Raw genomic sequence first — 19,483 nt, 5'->3', positions numbered from 1 at the left:
TCAACAATCGGTGAGTTGATCTCACATATCACCCTCCTGTGGACAGCCTCTGAGATGGGCTGAAGCTGCAAGTAGTTGACAACATGGAGGTTCGATCAATTCAGCATTTCAACATTGGACAGTTGGTTAGCGAGAGTACTCCTCTGCCCGGAATTAGTTTTTTCAATGTACTGTATTTATTTTTTTAAGTGTCAGTTTCTTGATGGTAGAATTACAATATTAATGATTTTAATGCAGATTCACAATATTAATGACTTTAAGGAATGATGCTTCGATAAACAGGGAAAAAAGGGAGATGTTCAAATGTCACAATTTGTGGATGGATTGTTTAATTTAATATGCCTGTAGTCAGCAGATATGAAAATGTATTTTTGAATGAGAATTTTATTAAAATTAATGAATAACATTCTCACAATGTTCTCTCAAGGTCAAGACTCTTGAGCCTCCATGTATTTGAAAGCAATTGGCTGGCTTAAAGTGGCCATGATATTCTTCAGCACAGTCCAATAAAAGCCAGCAGAACACAGGGACTCAGGCGGGATTTGTGAAGGTACCTGTGTACACATTTCATTTGCATCAATGCAGAAAGAATCAATTTCATTTCTGACATTATACATTGCATAAATTTTCTTGAAGAAGCCTCGGGGAAATGGGGAGGTCAAAGTGTTTGGATGGCTGCTACCTTCTGAATGTGTGAATAGAAGCACTTCCTTCTCAAGAAGAACTGTTAGTTAATACATCTTGAGAGCATACTGCCTCTGGCTTTCACATAAGTGTTACGGATTCTGTTCCCTCGTATTTAGATGTGTAAACTGTAGTAGTAATTTTTTTACCTCATTGGATACCATTTTCAGTCAGGTTTTATAAAGTGTCACATTTTTTATCCACATGAATATTACATCTTCCTCCTATTTCTTCCTGTCTAGTTAGAAATACTCATAGCGCTGAGCAAATTATCAACATCATGCACTACCGCACATTAGCAGAGTGAATTTTGATCTTTGTGTTCATGGAGATTTTAACCTTCTGTCTGACCTTAGACTTAACGATATAGTTGACTTCACCATAGACAGAAGTGTACCATAAAAGCCTGACATTTGAAAATGGAATCCAGAAGTTCAAAGACATTCAGTGATTCACAGGATTCTTGGCACTGCATACACATTACTGTACAACATTGCTCCTATTACGATCTATAGTTCAACATTTTTTTTTAATGAATATTCTTTTATGGGTCTTTTTATTTCCATTGCACGTGGAAATTTGTGCTTTTTTTTTCTAAAAACGCCATGGAGTTTATAGTCTGTTTACAGACTTCCCTGAAAAATGTGATCTTTTGTGTTCTCACATCCCTGCTTACATCACTTGTGTTAACTATCTCATGTCAATATCCCCCATTGATTTTCGCACATCAAATCAATTTTTTTTTTCTTTACTGCCCCAGTCCCAGATCACATTGAATTGAGCTGAAAAACAGGATTACTTAGTTAGAACAGTTTTAAAATGTACATCTCATTTAGACGGTAATACATCAAATAACAATTCGAGGAGAGTACATCATAATCTCCACGTAAAATGCATTCAGCAGAAATTTATATGTACTGTCACTTCACATTGGTGAAGGGCTAGATCCATGTTTAATTACATAGCTACTGGTCTAGGACATGCATTACACGTGGGGGAAAAGCAAAGAGAAAGTAATTAACCCTCTGTGATGATGATTGAAAGACAAGGCTGTCAGATGGAATTGGTCATCTTCTCCTGTAATTCAGTGGCCTAAACTTAGTACATTGCTACACTGCAGACATATTGTTGTGTTTAAGTGACAGTCAATTAGATTTATATATTGCTAACCAAGTGCTGTGGTGTTATGTAATCACTGTGGATTGAGTGCCAAATAAAGAAGTTAGCACAATTGTTCAGATTAGTTCGGTAGTGTTTCCATTCCCAACAACAACAGACCCAGCCCTGAGGCGTCAAACAAGCTTTGTTTATACTCCCTTATATCATAATGCAAAGCTGAAGTTAGTAACAGATCAAATGCATTAGTTCTGAGGAAAGGTCATCAACCGAAACGTTGGGCTTAATTTTTACTTTGAAGAGTGTGCAGGTTTGCGAGCGGGTGGGCAGTTAAAAGTGCTGAAATTGACAGCGCATCAGGAAGCCAGCTTCAACCCACCGGCTTCCGCCTTTAATTCGGGCGCGGTAATCAGCGCGCCAGAGACCCCCTCGGGAGAGGCAGGTGATCTAATTAAAGCAGTTTAGAGCTTGTTACGAGGCTTTTAACAGCCTTTTTTACCTGATGTTGCAGTTTTTACTGGCTGTCCAAGGGATTCCCGGGCTTTCTGAACCTCACCAGTGAAAGCAAGGGGAGAGCAGCGCATCCATTGTGGGAATTGAATGATTGACAGTTAAAAAAAATCACATAAATACTCACACCTGCTTCCTTGTCTAAGGGAAAGCCTTTTGCTGACATCATTTGTGCTGAGAGTTCACTTTCAGAAGTTTGCAGGTGATTTCTACAACTTCAGAAGTCACTCTCATTACATTGGAGGATTGTGCCACTGATCTCCACTTTGCCTAGCATATATCAGATCAGCATGGATGTCACTTATGCTATTTCACCTTGGGCCCCAGAATCGAACCAAGATGAGCTCCAGCACCAACAACATGAGCAACACCAGCAGGAGCAGCAGCAGCCTTCTCCTCACCGACCTGCCACTCCACAGGAAAGAGGGGATGAGCACAGGGGTGCACCTCACAAGAGGTGATACCCCCAATAGAGGTTTTATAGACAGAGGATCAGCTTCTTGGACATGACTGAACAGCAGTGCCTCAGAAGGCTCAGGGTATCGCATCAGGTCGTCGCAGATACCTGCTGCCAAGTGGACCTGGTGGACACGTGTTACCAGTGGCTGTCAAAGTCACCACCACCCTCAACTTCTTTGCCTCAGGCTCCTTCCAGGGATCTGCAGGAGATGCTTGCAGGATCTCGCAGTCGGCTGCCCACAAATGTATCACCCAGGTGACCGATGCCATGTTTGACAAATCAGGCACTTATGTACACTTTGCCACTGATGAAGCCAGTCAGACTGAGCGGGTGCTCGGCTTTGCGGTTCTGGCAGGTGCAGGATGATATTGACTGCACACATGTGCCCATCGAGGCACCCCCAGATCACCCAGGAGTGTTCATGAACCGCAAGGACTTCCACTCCATCAATGTGCAGCTCGTCTGCAACCACAAAAAGATCATCATGCATGTGTGCGCCAGATTCCCAAGCAGCTGTCATGATTCATTCATCCTGTGCCAGTCCACCCTCCCTCAGTTCTTTGAACCTCCAACCAGACTTACTGGCTGGCTGCATGGAGACAAGGGGTATCCACTGAAGATGTGGCTGATGACACCCTTGAGGAGGCCAAGCAATGAGGTCGAAGGGCGCTAAAATCAAAGCCAGGTGACGATGAGGTGTGTAATAGAGCAAGCAATCAGGATGCTGAAGATGCGCTTCAGATGTCTGGACAGATCTGGAGGAGCCCTCCAATATGCACCAGCTAGGGTCTCCAGAATCATCGTGGTATGCCGCGCTCTGCACAACATAGCGCAGCAGTGAGGATTGGAGCTGCAGGGCGAGCAAAGCGCAGAGCCTCTTCGGATGAGGAGGAGGAGCAGGAAGAACAGGAGGAGGAGGAGGAGGAGGAGGAGGAGGAGGAACCATGAAGTGGGCAAGGCACCAGCAGCAGTGCACATTGCTGCCATGAGGCCCAGGATGCTCTCATAATGGCTGATTTAGTTAAGTTGCACCAGTGCACTGAGAGGCACCCAGATGCTGAACCAACATCCCCCCGCCCACCCCACCACCTCCAGGCAGTCCTAAAATGACCAAACCACTCCTGTCACACACACCCATTGCTCGAGGTAAAGTAATGTCTTACCATTCACTTCAACTGACAAGGTCATTTGCCAGGCAGCAGGCAAAAATGGACAAGATGGGAAAGTGGTGCAAAGAAATAATTTTATGTGGCTCATAAATTTAACAGAAACTTAACCATCTAACATTTTATAACACACCCATGTTCATACCCTTGTGCATCTAAAATTGTGTCATCTTTCTCTTTCTACAAATCTTATGCTGTACAATCCCTGTGGCTTCAGTAGAGGTAGAGACAGGCTGTTCACTTCCCTGCTCTGACTGTTTAGACACTTTTGGCGGATGCCCTCTGGGTTTTGAAGCCTGTGAGGGCCCCGCCAAAGACTGCTGCTCCTGCAATTGTGCAAGGGCAGGATCAGCCATCAGGATGCGAGGCAGCATGTGGGGCTCTGACTGGGGGTGGGGGGCAACGGGGAAGTGGGAGCGCTTTGAGCAGAGCCTACACTTCCATGTCCCCTCTCACCATCATCCCTCTCATGGCCCACCCATTCATCCCTGCTAGCAAGGACCTGGAGAGCACTTTGCTGCACGTCAGTGAGGCAATGAATGGCCAACTCTAGGTTTCTATCCATCCTAGATATGGTTGCATTCAGAGTCTAGAAATTGTTGTTCACAGCAAGCATGCACTCGTTCGACTGGTGCATTTGATGCTCCATGCAGCTGGCCACCCTTTCCATGGACAAACACATCATAGCCATGGCTTGCGATATCGTGCTGCTCATGTTGGAGATGGACTCCTCCAATCTCCCTACAATCGAGCACATCGAGGCTGGAAAAGCTTCCAGAGCCTCTCACATTTTTTGTTGCTCCTCAAGAATCATCTGCTTTGTCGACGGCCCCCGAGGTTCAGCATCTTCATCCACTGAGCACTGCTTGGATTGTGCTGTGCCCTCCGACAAGGACTCACCATTGTTATCCCTGTCTCCACCATCTGCTCTTGCTCACATGTGCTGTGTGAGACACCAGGTGATAATATTACTTTCTCTCTTACTGGGCCCATCGACATGTGTGTATCTGCACTGTAGCTTGGTGTGCATGGGTCGTGTGATGGTGCACCCTCAGAGTCCACGACCTCCTCTGAGGAGTGGTCTTCCTCCTCTGGCTGGACAGTGGGGGGGACTTTTGATGGGCCTGTGGGAGAGTAAAGACATGAATTAGAACTGATTTGATAAGAATGTTTTAAGTTACCATTATGCACATGACCATATTTCACTGGCTGCTGACATCAAGTCAACATGAGTGACTGTTGTCTGCCATGTGGCTGTATGATATTTAATTCTGTCACCAGGTTACTGGGAGGTTCCCCTCGCTCCAGCTCACACCACCAGCAGCTCTGCAACATGGCTCAGCTCCAGGGCCTCCTCCTCTGCTGAAGTCAGCAGTGTCGTGATTGGAGGTCCACCACCAGTTCACTGCCTCTCCCGGGTGTTCTGCGCTCTCTTCTCCTGCAAGGAGGAAAACAAGAAACATTTGAGTGAGAGTGATGGAATGAGTGGAAGGGATGGATGGGCAACACAAGTTGAGAGCGACTATGAGGAAGAGGAATAACATTGCATTATGATGAGGGTGAGTGTCAGTGGTGGATGGTCAGATGGGGATGTGAGTAAGTGCATAGACAGGGAGGGATGGGTGCACCTGCAAGGTAGCTTGATGTGATGAGTGATGTGCAGGAGTAAGCTGCATGGAGACAAGGGGTATCCACTGAAGATGTGGCTGATGACACCCTTGAGGAGGCCAAGCAATGAGGCCGAAGAGCACTACAATCAAAGCCAAGTGATGATGAGGTGTGTAATAGGCAGCCTAAAGATCTTAAAGACATCCACTGCGGCTCAGTGGTAGCACTCTTGCCTCTGAGTCAGAAGATTGTGGGTTCAAGCCTCACTTAAGCACATAATCAAGATAGCACTTCAATGCTGTACTGAGGGAATGCTGTACTGTCGGAGGTGCCATCTTTCAGATGAGATGTTAAACGAGGCCCTGTCTGCCCTCAGGTGGACATAAAAAATCCCATGGCATTATTCAAAAAAGGTTTTCCCAGTGTCCTGGCCAACATCTATCCCTTAACCAACACCTAAAACAGATTATCTAGTCATTTATTTTTGATTCCTGTTCAAGAGAGCTTGCTGTGTGCAAATTGACTGCCACGTTTCCTACATTACAACAGTGATTACACTTTTAAAGTATTTTATTGGCTGTAAAGCACTTTGGGATGTCCTGAGGTTGTGAAAAGCGCTATATAAATGCATTGAATCATAGAATTATAGAATGGTTACAGCACAGAAGGAGGCCATTCGGCCTGTCGAGCCGTGCCGGCTCTCTGCAAGAGCAGTTTAGCTAGTCTCACTCCCCGACAATTTCCTCGTAGCCCAGCAAAATTTTTCTTCAGGTACTTATCCAACTCCCTTTTGAAAGCCATGATTGAATCTGCCTCCACCACCCTTTCAGGCAGTGCATTCCAGATCATAACCACTCGCTGAGTAAAAAAGTTTTTCCTCATGTCGCCTATGGTTCTTCTGCCAATCACCTTAAATCTGTGTCCTCTGGTTCTCGACCCTTCCGCCAATGGTAACAGTTTCTCTCTATCTACTCTGTCCAGACCCCTCATGATTTTGAACACCTCTATCAAATCTCCTCTCAACCTCCTCTGTTCTAAGGAGATTTAACCGCAGCTTCTCCAGTCTATCCATGTAACTGCAGTCCCTCATCCCTGGAACCATTCTTGTAAATCTTTTCTGCACCCTCTCTAAGGCCTTCACGTCCTTCCTAAAGTGCGGTGCCCAGAACTGGACACAATATTCCAGTTGAGGCCGAACCAGTGTTTTATAAAGATTCATCATAACTTCTTTGCTTTTGTACTCTGTGCCTTTATTTATGAAGCCCAGGATCCTGTGTGCTTTTTTAACTGCTTTCTCAACTTGCCCTGCCACCTTCAACGATTTGTGTACATATACCCCCAGGTCTCTCTGTTCAAGCACCCACTTTAGAATTGTACCCTTTAGTTAATATTGCCTCTCCTCGTTCTTCCTACCAAAATGTATCACTTTGCACTTTTCTGCGCTAAATTTCATCTGCCACGTGTCCGCCCATTCCACCAGTTTGTCTATGCCGTTTTGAAGTCTATCACTATCCTCCTCATTGTTCACTATACTTCCAAGTCTTTCTTACTTGGCGTATGTAGATCCTTTGCTGCCTTTTTCTTTGGATGGGAATCATCATACAGATCATTCAAAGTGTTTGGAACTGATTGATAGGTTAAGCTTTCCATTTAATTCCAAGCACATTGTTCACAGTATGGGTTAAATAGTCTGATACCTCATGCCACCATCAGGGCCTCACATACTGTGGCTGCTTATTGGAAAAGCATGGGTGCACTGATTGAAATTTTTCGATAAATTGTCCACTGCATGTAAAGTGGGTGATGCAGAGTCTCAGAAAATTTCACTGTATGGCCTAGAAATTTGTCGGCGGTGCCCCCATTTTACAGGCATAAAATAGGCACCTGAGCATCCAATATGACGGGCAGTGCGTGCATGCCCATCCCACACCTGAAGTGTGCTACCCGCCATTTGGATTGAGCTCCTCCATAGGCACCCAGGGTGCATGAAGGAGGTATTAAAAATGTTATTTCAAATATTTAAATAAGAGTCCTATGTTTGTTGTTGGGACCTATCATGAAATTGGGCTGTGTCAGCGCCTTACTTGCCACGTGATAAATTTGCTCAGCAATTTCTGGCATTAACTGGTAGCAAGGACCCTTTGGTAGCTCTATTTAAAGAGGCGATAGCAATAAGTCACTGAAAGTGGTGATATTGTCAATGACAATGGGGAAATGGCGGACATGTTGAATAATTACTTTGTGTCAGTATTCACAGTAGAAGAGGATAGCATGCCGGAAATCCTAAAGAAACTGATATTGAATCAGGGACAGTGGCTCAATAAAATTAACATAGGTAAAATAATAGTAATAAAAAAATAATGGCACTAAAGAGTGACAAATCCCCAGGGCCAAATGGTTTCCATCCTAGGGTTTTAAAGGAAGTAGGTGAGCACACTGCAGATGCTTTAACTATAATCTTCCAAAGTTCTCTAGATTCAGGAATCGTCCCTTTAGGTTGGAAAATTGTGCATGTCACTCCACTTTTTAAGAATGGTGAGAGAGGGAAACCAGGGAAATATAGAACAGTTAGCCTAACATCTGTTGTCGGGAAATTGCTAGAGTCTATAATTAAGGATAGGGTGACTGAACACCTCAAAAATTTTCAGTTGATCAGAGAGAGCCATCTTGGATTTGTGAAAGGTGGGTCATGCCTCACAAACCTCATTGAAATTTTTGAAGAGGTGATTAAAGCAATGGACAGGGACTGTCTATGGATGTTATTTATATGGATGTCTAGAAGGCATTTGATAAAGTCCCACATAAGAGACTGTTATCTAAGGTAGAAGCCCATGGAATTGAGGGTAAATTATTGACCTGGTTAGGAAGTTGGCTGAGCGGCAGGAGACAGAGAGTAGGGATAATGGGTAGGTACTCAAATTGGCAGGATGTGACTCGTGGCGTCCTGCAGGGATCTGTGTTGGGGCCTCAACTATTCACAATATTTAATAACGACTTAGATGATGGCACAGAAAGTCATATATCCAAATTTGCCAATGACACAAAGATAGGCGGCATTGTAGGCAGTGTAAATGAAAGCATAAAATTACAAAGGGATATTGTTCGATTAAGTGAATGGGCAAAACTGTGGCAAATGGATTTCAATGTAAGCAAATGCGAGGTCATCCACTTTGGACCTAAAAAGGATAGAACTTTCTAAATGGTAAAAAGCTAAAAACAGTGGGGGAGGGGAAATTCAGTTGGTTTGCGCCTCCCGTTAGCATCTTAAGAGGGCGCTAATGGGGCGCAAAGCAACTAGCACCTGTGAGTGGTGATCTTTGTGAAATTAACTAGACATTTTGCGGCAGTGCTAAACACTACCGCCACGATCTCCTGCGCCAGCAGATCGTGACGTCAGTCGAGTGTGCAACGCCCCGGACCGGATATTGAGTGGCGCCCCCTGCCTTACCGCCTGCCACTAGCAACAGCAGGTTGAGGGGAGCATTTTGCAGTCAGGAAGGGACTGGGGGAGCGCTATTTAAAGGCTACCGCTTCCTGCATTTTTTTGTTGGTGACATTTTTGCACCACGCATTCTGAGAGAGAGAGAGGCTTCTGGAGAGATTCAACGCTGTGTGAAGGAGTTTTGGGTACTGAGCAGCACTTTGCAGGTTCATTTTGATTTGCCCTTCTTTGTATCGATTTAGAAGAGACTGTGGGGGCTGCACTCTGAGCTCTTTCCCTGGGCTTCTTCATTGTTCTTTCCAGCAGATTTGATGTCCAGGTCTCTCCAGGCCGAGATTCAAGGCTGCAATGAGCAGGGTGTGGCTGGAGAGCAAGATCAACCCTCCCCTTTAAGAACTGGCCGGCACCAGTGTGTCTGTGTTCCATTGCTGACTGACATTGTGGTGTATGTAACCGTTCCACCTTTAAGAGAACTATTTTAAGAGTTGCACTACTTTATCTTGGCTGCTGTATACTGTAATACCGGTGGTGACCACACCGGTATATAAGTGCTGTGTAATGATTTATTGGGCAGTTCAGCCCGGACCTTCGACTAGTAAAGACCTGTTAAAAGTTACTCTTGTGGTCTGTGTAGTAACTCTCATTATAACACACAGACTTAACAGTGGCGATGAGTACGATCTTACCCTGCAGCAGAGATATATCCAAGGCAGTTTAACGGGCGTCGAGAAGAGGCATCCGCCCTCATCATTCTGCTGAGAAAAGACTCGGGTCTGCAGAGCAAAGGAAGAATTCTGACACGAAGCCTTCCAGCAGCAACAGGCAGTGATCATCCCTTCTATCACGGTGGTGGGTAAGCCGATCAGCGACGAGCAGCAAGTCGGCCACGTTGGCTGTGAAGTAGGGGAGGGAAAAACGGAGGATATAAGGGTGGAGAACTCGACCACGGCCGGGGAAAAGAGCCGGACAGAAGTCGGGGCCAGAGGCGCAGCGACCGGGTCAGCGTAAGGCGCGGGAGAAAATTAAAAAAAAAAAAAAAAAAACCGCGGAGAACTCAGCCGCAGCCGGGGGAAAGGACCGGACTGCAAGAGGGGCTGGGAGGCACAATTTGAAAACCGCTGGGGAGGGCGAACGCAGCAATACGGCAATCACCATTACAGCCAGCGGGGGAGAAAGGCAAATTCGGGAAGCCGCCATTTTCATAGGCGGGGGAAGAAGACAAGCGCGGGAAACCGCCATTTTGAAAAAAAAATAAAAGAAAAATGTCTTTTTGTTTCTCAAGAAGATTGCGAGGATGCCTAAGCGTGGTAACATCAATGATTTCGATCCCGATGTTGAAGATTGGGCCACATATGTAGAACGCATAGAGATATATTGTAAGGCAAATAAAATATCAGATGAAGATAAAGCACTAACCTTACTAAACTCAATGGGTGCGAAGACATACGGGCTATTGAAGCATCTTCTATCACCAGCTAAACCGGCAGATCAGACTTTCGCTAAAATTGTTGCTGTCCTGAAAAATCATTTGAACCCCACACCGCTGATGTTAGCGGAACGATTTAAATTTTATGCGAGAACGCAACTGAAAGAGGAAAGCAACGCGGAGTATTTAATTGAACTGCGTAAGCTAGCGAAATACTGTCAGTTTGGGGAAAGCCTGACAGAGGCACTGAGAGACAAATTCATGTGTGGATTGTCGAAAGAAGGAACACAAAAGTGGCTGCTTGAAGAGAATGATCTTACACTTGATAAGGCTGTCACTATTGCAGCATCGCACGAAGCCACAGCGAGAGGCACTGCGGAAATGCAGCTGAAGGCAGCGGTACTCAGCGTAGACCAAATGGCTTTGGGTACAACGAAATGTTATCGTTGTGGAAAGACAACACACGATCAGAACCAATGCTGGTTTAAAAACCAGGAATGTAGAAAATGTGGCAAGCTTGGTCACATAGCTAAAGTATGCCGGTCAGGAAAGAAGACCAGCAACAAAAAGTCACCGCAGGAAAAGTGCAGAAAGGTACATAAGGTGGCTGAGAAGAGTTCGGATGAACAGAATTCGGATTCAGACTCCAACTGCAAGGAACTGGGTAGTCTGAGAATTCACAATGTGAGTAAGGAAGCTGACCGACAAACTATCTGGGTCACACTGCAGATAGCAGGAGTCCAAGTGAAGATGGAATTGGACACCGGATCGGCGTTGACGGTCATGAATAAGCAAGATTACAAAAGGTTATTCACACATATTCCCCTACGGGATACGGAGATAGTATTGCAGACATACACGGGGCAAAGAGTATACCCCATCGGAAAGATAAAAGTCAAGGTGAGACACAAGGGCAAAGAACACCAAGGAATGGACATATATGTACTACCTGAGGGAGGTCCACCACTTCTGGGACGGGAGTGGATCAGGAAAATAAATATGGACTGGCACTCCCTAAAAGCAATAACGGTAGATTCCGAAAAAAAAGATGTCAAACCTGAACGATTGTCCAGAATATTGGATGAGGCTAAAGAGGTGTTCCAACAGGGACTGGGAACACTGAGAGGAATTAAGGCAAAAATCAAGATTGCAGAACATGCAAACCCAAAATTTTTCAAAGCCAGACCGGTACCTTATGCGATACGACCTGCTGTGGAAGCTGAGCTGGAAGGGCTAGAACGTTCAGGAGTACTGTCTAAGGTGGACTGGAGTGAGTGGGCCACGCCCATTGTTCCCGTCATGAAGCGTTCATTGAGTAACAAGCCAGGGGAACCGGGGAAGGTCCGCATCTGTGGAGACTTCAAGATCACAGTTAATCCGGTGCTTCACACGGTGCAATATCCGCTTCCGCGGATTGAGGATATCTTTGCTTCATTGTCTGGCGGGAAACACTTCACCAAGATAGACCTGGCGCAAGCGTACTTACAGATGGAAGTTGAGGAAGAGTCGCGCCAGTATCTCACAATCAACACGCACAGAGGCTTGTATCGATATAATAGACTGGTTTTTGGAGTGGCTTCGGCTCCAGCAATTTGGCAGAGGGCCATGGAGCAGGTATTACAGGGAATTCCAAACACTCAATGTTACTTGGACGATATCCTGATTACAGGAGATGACGATGAGGAACACCTTGCAAATTTGAAACTGGTGCTCACCAGATTGAAGGAATATGGACTTCGAGTTAATCGCCAGAAATGTGAGTTCTTTCAGAAACGGATCTCGTACTGTGGTCATGTCATTGACCAGGAGGGGCTGCACAAGTCACCTGACAAGATCGAAGCTGTTGTGAAGGCTCCCGCTCCGGAAAATGTATCCCAGTTGAGGTCGTTCCTAGGGTTGATTAACTATTACCATAAGTTTCTGCCAAATCTATCCACGGTGTTGCACCCGCTGAATGCTCTTTTGCAGAAAGAAGTACCATGGAAGTGGAGCGAGGACTGTAAGAAGGCCTTTCGCAAAAGCAAGGCATTGATCACCTCAGAGGAAGTGTTGGCTCATTTCAACCCAACGCTACCTATTCGTTTAGCTTGTGATGCGTCTCCTTATGGTATTGGAGCAGTACTCTCACACAAGTTGCCAAATGGCTTGGAAAGGCCAGTCGCATTTGCATCCAGGTCATTGACCTCCGCTGAGCGCAACTATGCTCAGATAGATAGGGAGGCTCTCAGCCTGGTGTGGGGAGTAAAGAAGTTTAATCATTACCTGCAGGGCCAGAAGTTTACACTGCTGACAGACCACCAGCCGTTGGTATCCATATTCAACCCTAAAAAGGGCGTTTCCATTATGACAGCGCAAAGGCTACAGAGGTGGTCCCTTTTCCTAGGGGCACACCAATATGACATAGAATACAAAGGATCAAAACAGCATGGGAATGCTGACGGTTTATCGCGCCTACCGTTGCCAACGGTAGAAGAGGCGCCTACAGTGGACCCAGTGGAGATGTTCCACTCAACCATAGTGGAATGTCTATCAGTAACAAATTCTACCATCGAAAAGGAAACGAGAAATGACCCGACTCGCTCACGAGTCTACGATTTAACGGTGAAGGGATGGCCAGCACATGGCGAAGCACTGTTGCCAGCATTCTCGCAAAGAAGGGAGCAGCTGTCAGTGTGCCGAGGAACTTTGATGTGTGGATCCAGAGTGGTGATTCCACCCAAACTCCAGCATAAAGTGCTAAAGGAGCTTCACGAGGGGCATCTGGGTGGAGTGAAAATGAAGAACCTAGCCAGAGCGTTTGTGTGGTGGCCAGGTATCGATGGAGACATCGAAGAAATGACCAAGAGCTGACTAGGATGCCAGAAGGTCCAAAACGCCCCACCACAAGCCCCTCTACATCCATGGGAGTGGCCCTCATCTCCATGGCAAAGGGTACATATCGACTTTGCTGGTCCATTTATGGACTCAATGTTCTTAATCGCGGTGGATGCACACTCCAAGTGGCCGGAGGTAATAAAGATGTCCTCCACCACCACGGAAAAAACCATCACAGTATTAAGGACCATATTTGCCAGGAATGGGCTGCCGGAACAGATCTGTTCTGATAATGGACCGCAATTTGTGTCCGAAGAATTCAGGAAGTTCTTAAAAAACAATGGGGTTAAGCACTACACGTCCGCCCCATACCATCCCGCCACCAACGGATTAGCTGAAAGGTTTGTCCAGACCTTCAAGAAGGCCATAAAGGCCATGGGTAATGAAGACATAAATCTACAACACAAGGTAGATAACTTCTTGTTGGCGTACAGGAATGCAACACATGCGGTTACAAACCAAACTCCCGCCATGATGTTTTTCAATAGAAGACTAAGATGCCGGCTGGATTTGCTCAAGCCAAACATCAGAAGGGACGTAGAGAACCGGCAATTTCAAGGCATGAATGAAAGGCCAACTAGAACCTCCCAGGTAGGTCAACAAGTTTTGGCCCGGGACTACCGTACCGAGAAATGGCAGCATGGAACTATTTGCACACGACTAGGACCACTGATGTCTACCGTGGACATTGGTGAAAGCATAATAAGGCGCCATGTTGATCAGATCATAGAGTCATCCGAAAAGGGACAACCTACTCCACAACTCTATACGCCTAATGATGAAGCAGAGATACCCATAGTATCTACCTCCGATCCGGTGATACTGGAATCAGATGACCCCGACACTGGCATTCAAGCCGAATCGACCTTGCCAAAAGAACCTACTACACCACCGAAAACCACTACACCACCGAGGCGTTATCCGGACCGAGTAGGAAGCCTCCAGAGAGACTGAATCTGTGAACTGTTTTTACATGAAGTTGTGTATATATGTTATTATGTTATGTTAATGGGGAATATATACTGTTAAGCTAAAAAGGGAGGATTGTGGTGTATGTAACCATTCCACCTTTAAGAGAACTATTTTAAGAGTTGCACTACTTTATCTTGGCTGCTGTATACTGTAATACCGGTGGTGACCACACCGGTATATAAGTGCTGTGTAATGATTTATTGGGCAGTTCAGCCCGGACCTTCGACTCGTAAAGACCTGTTAAAAGTTACTCTTGTGGTCTGTGTAGTAATTCTCATTATAACACACAGACTTAACAGACATCACATGAGCTTCGCCAGCGCTCTGAGGCAGCGCCTCGCTCCTCGGCCTTTGCACCGTAAGAGAGGTGTGTAGCACCTGATTTAGTGCTCCAATCAACCCTGGGGGCGATAAAAGCCAAGTTTGAAGTTGGAGGCGATAATTAGTGCCAGGCGCTAAACTTTGCGCACGGCCGATAATTGCGCCCCAAATGGGGCGATACTGAATTTTTCCCCCTGGATGTCCAAAGAGACTTTGGGGTTCAGGTATATAGATCATTAAAATGTCATGAACAGGTACAGAAAATAATCAAAAAGGCTAATGGAATGATGGCCTTTATATCTAGAGTACAAGGGGGAAGAAGTTATGCTGCAGCTATACAAAATCCTGGTTAGACCACACATGGAGTACTGTGAGCGGTTCTGAGCATCACACCTTGGGAAGGATATATTGGCCTAGAAGTTCAGTTGGCTGCGCCAGCCGTTAGCGCCTTAGGTGGAGTAGATCTCGAGCGCTAGGCGCTTAGCGCCCGGGCGCAGCGCGATCTGCGCCTCGCCCCAACTTCAGTAGACATTTAGCGCCAGCGCAAAGTCATTGCGCGCGCTCATCTGCGCACGCAGATCATGAAGTCATTTCGTCGTGCAACGCCCTTTGTGCGCCCGGAACCGGAACTTCACTCGCGCCGCCCCATTGTGCGCCTGGCGGCCCGAACGACTGTGAAGTGGAATGGTACACAGCCGAGGTGGGCCGCGGGGAGCGCAAATTAAAGGGGCTTCTTTGTGTGAGAGACAACGTTAGATGATGATGATGGAGATGATGATGGAGGAGGAGGAGGAGGAGGAGGAGGAGGAGGAGGAGGAATTAGTATAGGTGTGCCGGTACCACATACCGGAGTGATGGAGGCCCTCCACAAATACACCAGTCTCGGCCTGTCAAACAAACAAACCCACCCTCCCCCTTTAAGAGCTCACCGTAGCCAGAGTGTCTGCCGTCAATCAGCAGCTCGCCGCACCTGCCCTGCACCCAACTTCCGGTGTTAGCGCCCGGGCCGCCGGCTTAGCGCCTAATGATAGTCGTGCATCGCCTGTTTTAGCGCAGCAGCAACCTCTTAGGGCGATGCGACTGAATATCAGCGAAGGGGGCTCGACTTTGCGCCGGGCGCAAACTTTAGCGGCCGCCCGACTTTACCGCCCCAAAAGTGGCTATACTGAATTTCTAGGCCATTGGCTTTGGAGGGAGTGCAACGTAGGTTTACCAGAATGATACCCGGACTTCAAGGGTTAAGTTACGAGGAGAGATTACACAAATTAGGGTTGTATTCCCTAGAATTTAGAAGGTTAAGGGGTGATTTGATCAAAGTTTTCAGGATATTAAGGGGAACAGATAGGGTTGATAGAGAAAAACTATTTTCTCTGGTTGGGGAGTCTAGGATTAGGGGGCAAAGTCTAAAAATTAGAACCAGACCATTCAGGAATGAAATTAGGAAACACTTCTACACACAAAGGGTGGTAGAAGTTTGGAACTCTCTTCCGCAAATGGCAATTGGTGCTAGATCAATTTTTAATTTTATATCTGAGATTGAGAGAATTTTGTTAACCAAAGGTATTAAGGGATATAGGCCTAAGTCGGGTATATGGAGTTAGGTCGCAGATCAGCCATGATCTCATTGAATGGTGGAACAGGCTTGAGGGGCTGGTTTTTGCTCTGTTTTCTCACTGCTATAACAGATTTCTGAGAAGTTTTTTCTGCTGCTGGGTTGCTTCTTACTGCTATTAAACGCAGTTATACTTCAGTAATGGGTGGTCTAGTATGGCTGCCTTTGGAACTGGAGGACGATGGGGAGCAGCCAAAAAGCCAGGAGAGTGATCGAGCATGTGGGAGAAGAGGGAGGAGGAGGGCACTGTGCAGGAGGCCAGGCCAACAATGGGTCTTCAGGGAGCACTTCCCCATCCTGAACCTCACTGAGGAGCAATGTCTGAGACACCATCGCTTCATAAAGGAGGCTGTCACTGAGTTATGTGACGTGCTGCAGCTACAACTTGAGCTTGGCGTTACTCCTCCATCAGCAGCCCCATCATATTTGACACAGAAACACAACACTATCCATCTTCAGTTCACTGCCACTGAATGGTTTAAAAACTGAATGGTTTTTTAAAGGTGCTCACAACACCGAAATGAAAGGGAGACAGGGAACGTAAATTAAAGCTTTTAAACTTAGATGTTAATTAAAAGTTAAAATGGCTGAAATTTTAATTTTCTGACCCGTCAGGAACAGGGAGGCCCAGCGTGGGAAACCTGAATGTCCGGGTTTCCCCGCACGCTGTGAGGTTTTAACTCCACATTGTACGTATGACGTCATGGACAGGTTCCCTGCCCGGAAGTCAGCCTGATTGACAGGCTAGCTTCCAGTTGGGCAGGGAACGCTGGACAGAAGCCTGCAACCACAGGGAGCCCCGACCCCAGGAGGTCCAATCCCATGGGGAGTCCGATCCCCAACCCTGGGGGGGTGGGTTTGTATGGGGGGGGAGCTGATGGTGGGGGAGCTTGGGGGAGCGGGAGGAAGCACTCCTGCTCTTCCCGGCCCACAAGGATTGCTTTCTGAGACTATCCTCACCTCGCTGCAGCTGTTGGGAATCTCGAGACCTGGAATCCTCGGCCGGCCACAGTTAAACCTGCACAGCAGGTTAAATCAGAGGCTCCCAGCCTTATTATAATATCATAAGAGCCAACCTGCCTCCTGGGAGCGGGTTTTACTGCTCGCGCCCCGTCCCATCTCCATTAAACCCAGAAGTGACGGGTTGGTGTCGGGATTCCCATTTTTAATACGTTAACCTCCCACCCGACCTCAACCCACCCATTTTTTGGGTTTAAAATTCCCACTAATTAATCAGAAAAAGAGTAAAATCAAAGTAAGAAAAGAAATAAGAGGGAAAAAAGAAATAACAAGATGAGAATAGGTAACATGCTTAAAAATATTTTGATTTGTTTTTTAATACTTAATTTAGTACTCGAGCTAATAATGCGTGAAATAAATCAATTCCTGATGATAAATTTTGCTGTAATATTAATATTATTAATAATAGGCCTGAGCTGAAAACCTACAAAATTGGCTGGCACAGGGAAACTGGAGTTTCCATGGACCTGCTGGCAGTTGAAGGGTTAACGGGCACTTTCTGCCCAATATTATCATCATGCAACATGCACAGAGCGAAGGCTGAATGTCACTTACACTGCCAGCTATGTATATGCCATATAACTTTGCAGAAAATGCAGCATGACGGAAAGTTAATTGGATTTGCCACTCCAATAGTTGACTTAAGTGCTGCTTTTATTCCACTAGCATAACAGCTTTACCAACATTTAAAATTTATGTCAGAAATTATGAATAGCGATAAATATGACCCAAATGCACTTTTATGCCAAGGCAGGAATTCTCTGTATGGTGGTTAGTCAGCGCAGGCTTGGCTACCTGACTAAAAGTCCCTCACACTGTGGTTTTCTTGTGATTTTAGATGAAGTTGCTGTTTTCTTCTCTTTTACTAACAAAAGGCAGGTTCCATTTACAAAGGTGAAATGGCTCACTACCAGCTGCTGAGATGGTAAATTTATACAACTTCAAGAAACTTACAACAGGATGGTTTAACTTACAACCAGCAATAAACTAACATCTGCTTTGTAACAGTCCAGTTTTTTAGCTTCAATTATACTATTGCAGGGTATTCATTTAATAGGTGCAGCAACGCTGGGGGCTGGGGGCAGGGGGTGGGGTAGTGTACAGTTGTTCTGGATAGATAAATTAAGATGGGCTGAATGGCCTTCATCTGTAAGTATCTTGTAATCTTGTGAAAAGTGCCTTCAAAACCTAGCAGTCCAAATTATAGGGCCAGATTTCGCTGGATGGGGTATTCTCGCGGCATGCCCCATTAGTTAGACCTGTTCTTGCACATTTAGATTTTAAAATTTGTGCCCACGAAGTTGCTGGAAGTGCGAGCTGATAACGGTGCAGCGAGGGCAACATTGCATCTGGGATAACAACAGAAAATGCTGGAAACACTCAGCAGGTCAGGCAGCATCTCTAGAGGGAGAAACAGAGTTAACGTTTCAGGTCAGTGACCCTTCATCAGAACTGGTAAAAGTTGGAGATGTAACAGGTTTTAAGCAGGTGCAGAGGCAGAGAAAGCGGTGGGGAGGAGGGCAAGGAACTGAAGGCATAGACTATGCTCGGATTGAACTCAGGAGAGATAAAATGTTGCAAATAGGGATGGCAGAATCATCAACAGCTGCCGCCTGAAAAAATGGGGGGTTTATAGTCTGCATCTGGGACCTTGGTGAACAATGGGACAAACAGTGCATCACCTTACCCAATGAGATTAAAGGATTGAGAAATAAACGGAGGAAGGACTGAGATAGAGGGTGAATTATAGTGGGTGAATTCAATGTCAGAATCGGGTACTGAAAGAGAAATAAAGGGTGGAATTTTTCGGGGGGTCAGCGGGCGCGATCAGTGGCGGGTCGGGTGGGAAAATGTTTTCTTTTGACGGCGGGTCGGGACCCCTCTGTCAACCCGCCGCCAAGAGCCTTTCCCAAATGTCGGTTCTGTCAGCACTGAACAGACCCAACACACAGTGGCGGGGGAGGCAATTCAGGTCATTATGACCTTGTTAACAGCCCATTAAGAATTGTTTTGAGATCACCTTTACATTTTATGAGGACGCCCATGGGGTCCACGCTGTTCGGGGATCACGTCAGGTAAGGAGGTTGGGAGTTGTATGACCATGGAATCATTTCATTGCTTGCCAGCTGCAAATGTGCTATAAAAGCTCCCATCTCACATCTGTTTATTTTCCAAGCTCAGAAGCTGTTGCGTAATGCATTTGGAAGATAGATTGAGCTTTATGCAGGTTGTGAGTGTTTGACGCAAACTCTCTATCCAGTGCCATCTCATT

This window comes from Somniosus microcephalus, chromosome 9 (assembly GCF_052327205.1).
Source record: "Somniosus microcephalus isolate GS21.2 chromosome 9, FLI_Smic_1.0, whole genome shotgun sequence".
NCBI lineage: Eukaryota > Metazoa > Chordata > Chondrichthyes > Squaliformes > Somniosidae > Somniosus > Somniosus microcephalus.
Note: the sequence above shows the minus strand (reverse complement) of the source record.